General features: G+C 41.1%; 1 pseudogene; it reads left to right on the top strand.

The window, feature by feature from the left end:
- LOC102499169 (transcriptional coactivator YAP1-like) overlaps nucleotides 1-4872 on the top strand; it is a 36535-nt pseudogene that overhangs the window by 1451 nt on the left and 30212 nt on the right.

Here is a 4872-nt window from a genome sequence, read left to right as displayed (position 1 = left end):
GCTTTTTTGTCTTTGGGTAGGTTACTATTTGGCTTGGAAAACCATTTCCTCATGACACAGATTGAAATTATGCCCATCCTTCAAGGCCGTGAACCTTCCTTGACTACTCATTAATGTAATGTTTGAACTATGATTTTATTTTGTACTTCTCTCTTGGCATGTGTCTCTTTCTTGAGTTATAGATATTTGTCTCTTTATCAGTCTCAGACTGAAGCATGAATTTAATACAAACTTTCCCACAACAATAACTGGCACCTAATAAAGACTCAGTGCTAGCTGTTGATTTCAAATATATCCTTCCTTAAGTGGTCTCAGGCTTGTTCAGGTACTTGTTGATGAACTCGCTGATCATTAGGTCTGTGCTAGGTCTCTGGTAGGTGCAGTGTTTCCACAAGGAATACGATATTTTATTGACTCTAGCTTAGAAAAAAAATCCCATTAAGTATTTATTTATCCTACTATTTCTTCTGGGATAACTTCTAAGGGCTGTTGTGACTTCCCCAGTTGGCATGTTTGTAGTGTGTAAAGGCTCTACAGGACCCATACTGTCATGTGATGATCACCTCAGTCTATAAGATATAGATGGTGGATACACCATCTCCATTTCTCAGTTTTCTAGATGAGGAAACTGAGGTTCAATAATGTGAACTGACTTACCTCACATGTCATAGTTACTGGGTCTAGAGATGATAAGTTTCTGCTTTCTGATTCTGTGGCATTTCTGAAAGGATAGGTAGAAAAGGTGAAGAATAAAGTATGGCAGTAAGGAAGAGGTTCCAGAAATAAGAAAAGAAGAGAGAATTTAACACTTAGAAATAGTAATCTTTGGGTAAGCAATGCTGCTTCTGGAGTTTCAGCTAGGTTGCTCAATGTAGGCAGAATTTGCTCTAAGACATGGAACTTTCAGTGCTTCACTTCACTTGGCTTCTGGGTATGAAAGGCCCCCTGATCTGGGCACTGGGACCAGGCAGGTCATCTTGATCCAAATTGTCACAAAATTTCACCCCATATTCACCCATGGGCATCAAAATTGCATACTCCTTTTAAAATGTTCAGAACCAAAGCAAGTTTTATTTTCCAACAATATTGAGAGTGGAATGTTCTAGAATAGAATAGACTATCTTAGCAGAAAAAATAGAAAGTATTATCTCCTCCATCCTTCCCCACCTTCTCTAGCCACCTGCCTCCTGCAGCTGCTTCCCTGGTAAGCCCGTGGAAGGCCAGGTTGGGTGCTGAATGCTGGGCCCCTGCACACTTAGTAAATCATTAAACATGCTGCAGGGCATACACTTGCTCTGAGCCCGGCTTTCTAATCATGTCAAACTGCTTGTGTTGTCTCCACAAGCTGCTAGGTACTTACAGCTGGAATACAAAATTTGACTCTCCAACAAGGCCTTACCAGAATGGTCACTAAGTCCTTTCCTGGACCTGTTTCTCATTTATTAAGTGATGAGTTTGGACCATATAATTTCTGAGGCTTTTATTTTCTTATGTTTTGCTATGGCTCCTCCTCATGGATCATCTCTTTCCAGGAGAGTTTTATGCATTATGGTAACTTTTTTCACATTCTGGATTGGGTTATGGAACTTGGCAGTACCTTATGGTATGGCAGCCTTGCAGACTTGGTAGGTAAAAATCTTAGTTATCCTTTCTGAGGAGCTGAGTGGCTTCAGGCAAGATACTGCACTTTCTTTGTCTCTGTTTTCCCATTTGTAAAGTGGTGATAATAATGGTGTTGCTAAGGCTGGATAATGGTTTGTCCCTAGAGTTTCATTTCACTGGAAACTTGGTCCCCAGTGTAATAGCTTGGGAAGGTGCTGAGACCTTTAAGAGGTGGAGCCTAGGGGCCAGCAGGTGGCATGGTGATTAAGGTGTTGGACTTCTACATGGCAAACTGAAGTTTGAGTCCTGGACTTGGAGGCTGAAAAATCATGCCAAGTGCATGTGTGCGCATGCTCCAAGGCCTGAAGGAGAACAGGGGATGATTTATCACTTTCCATCTTTCTGTCTCTGTCTGCCAAGCACATGCACCCTATGGCAAAACCAAAACCAAACCAAACCAAAATAAAATAAAATAAAATAAAAGAGGTAGAGCCTAATAGGAAGGGGCCACCCAATCTGTTGGGAGGATAAGGACAAACAAGTGGAAAATCCATTTTCACTTTCTTTCTCTCTCTTCTCTTTTTTGCACATTCCTGTCTTCCTCTCTGTTTCTGCCAGTCATGTTGTGATGTTGGATGGCCTGATGATGGCTGCACATCTTTGGACTTTCCAGACACCTGGATCATGAACCAAATAAAGCTCTATTCTTAAGAAATCATCTAGTCACAGATATTTCTGTTAGCAACATAGTAATGGGTTAATATAAGTGTCTACCACATAAAATTGTTGAGAGGATTAAATGTTATTATAGAATTAGCATAGCTTCTCGCATACAGTAGGTGCTCATGGACCTTACTCTTTTTGTTCTTTCTGTAGATATTTGGCCCCTCACACTCTTTGAAGGAAGGTGGGGATTCATCTGAGTCAACTCTGAACTCCTACTACCTGTTTATGGTGCAGCCCACAGACTCCTGGAGATGTCTCCCTGTGCTGAGGCCCACTGACCTTTGCTCTACTCTAGGCCGTTTGAGCGGCCTGGTTTAGTATTTTAGTGCTGTGCTTAGACAATCAGAGCTTTGGAGTTAGTATGAAACTCAGAAGTTGTTTGATATCACTCTTGGCTTTGGTTAACTTATTTATTCTTACTTTATAAACAAATGCATTTGTATGCCAAATGCAAATAGTATGTGTTTTTTTTAATTTGTGAGTGATCATGAAATTTGATAACATTAACATGCAGTTAAGCAGAGTTAAGCCTAGTCTATAAAATTATTTTCTGTATATTAAACATTTTAGAATGATCTATGACGTTCCCCTTATAAAATATTCAAAGAAAAAATGTAAAGAGTAAATATAGGTAGGAATTTTTTCACTCTTGATCTCTTCATGCTCCATCCCCTTTCCCATCAGTGAATACTATTAATATTTGTTTTCTTTTGAAGCCTTTTCCCCCCTCTGTATTTGCACACATGAATGTGTATGTGTATATAGATTTTCCTTTATTCCCCCAGGTGAATGTGCTCATGTTTATCACTTAATCAGGGAATCGTTATTACTAACACCTGTTGTGGAGTGGTTTGGCCGTTCTTCCTACAGACTACATTCTGACACCTCAGGAAGCAGCTTAACCAGCTCGCCCCCAGCAACCTCCCAGGACAGGCTCAGGAAGGGTCTGGTGTTTCCAGATGAACAATGGCTTCAAATGGAGATTTGGAAGCAGCTGAAAAGGTGGGTGAGTAGAAATAATTCCTACGTATTGCTCATTCTTTGCTTCCTATTGCACATTACAGTATTTAAGGGGTTTTCTAAGTCAATTGTTTGTACCTAGGTAGTAGAAAGACCATGTTTTATTATAATTTCCGTTTTCTAAATGAGGAAACTGAGCAGAGAGAACCAGAGTGGCTGATATGTACATGAGAAGGCATTTTCAGTCTTTCCCTTTGGAGAAGTTTTGCCATTTCCTTCCAGATTATAGTAGATTAGACTGGGTATGACTTTTCTCCAGGCTGTAATGTTTTCTTTTAGCTTTCAGAATTAAGGTTTCCAGAAAAGGCTAGGTGGATTGACTGGACCCTTGTGTCTCCTCATTTCCAGTTAAGCCAGGCCCATACTTCTGACCAGACCACTATTTTGGTACCACCCATTAAGGGAAATTTTGACAAACAAGAGTACGTCCAGAGGAGGGCTTTTGGGCTGATGAGGAGACTCAAAACCATTTTTCCAGGACAGAGTTTTGCACCCTCAGTGCTATTGATATTTTGGGCCAGATAGTTATTTGGCCTGGGGAGTTGTCCTGTGTGTTGTAGAATGGGGTGTTTAGCAGCTTTCCTAGTCTCTACCCACTAGATGCCAATAGTATCTTCAGTCATGACAACCAAAATGTCTTCAGACATTGCCTAATGTCTTCTGGTGGAAGGGTGGGAATGGCTCCTGATGGAGAACCACTGTTTTAAGGAACAAAGTTCCTATAGGTGCATGCCCAGGGAAGAAGCAACTCGGGAATAGCAAGGCTCTATCCTTGAGTGTTTGAAGGGTTTGCTGAGTGAAGGAGGTAGTACCAGGTAGGGAGTAAAATATAAGACTGAGTTTCAGATGGTTCAGGTTTAACTTATTGCTGATCAGTTGTGTAATCTTGGGCAATAACCTTCCCCACCCCAAACTTCTCTCAAATTAAAACATGGATTATTCAATTGGGGTCAGCATTGCCTCTGAGGGGACATCTGGCTATTCTGGAGATTATTGTGGTTGTCTCACTTTGGGGGGAGGTGTTACTGCCATTTAGTAGGTGGAGTCCAGGAATATTGCTAAGTGTTCTACAATGTACAGGACAGTCTCCCATGGCAAGGGATTATCTGGGTCCAAATCTCAGTAGTACGGAAGTTGAGAAACCTCAGTAGGAAGATAGGCTATATCTTTGACTTGATATAATTTATGATCTTGTTTCTATGTGTGCTACAACCACAGAACCTGCCATCTGTGTCATGGAATGCCTTTGTTCCTATACAGTGTATCTTAGAGTGTAATTAGTGAAAACAATTGGATCTGTCATAAACGTGATCTTATCAGAGAGGATTAACGATGGAACTGCATGTGGACAGAGTTCTTTCCTTTTAGTCATTTGGCAAACAGTTACTGAGCATCTCCTCAGTGCCAGGCTATGCCTGTGACTGGGATTTTCTAGATGAAAACTTCCGGCTCCTGCTATGAGCAGCTGAAACCTACAGGTGGCAGAGATGACAAACAAGGTTTGGCCACAATAGTGTGGAGGTG

The sequence above is a fragment of the Tupaia chinensis genome, unplaced genomic scaffold (assembly GCF_000334495.1).
Source record: "Tupaia chinensis unplaced genomic scaffold, TupChi_1.0 Scaffold144089_1, whole genome shotgun sequence".
Taxonomy (NCBI): domain Eukaryota; kingdom Metazoa; phylum Chordata; class Mammalia; order Scandentia; family Tupaiidae; genus Tupaia; species Tupaia belangeri.
This window is presented reverse-complemented; position numbering and strand designations above follow the sequence as displayed.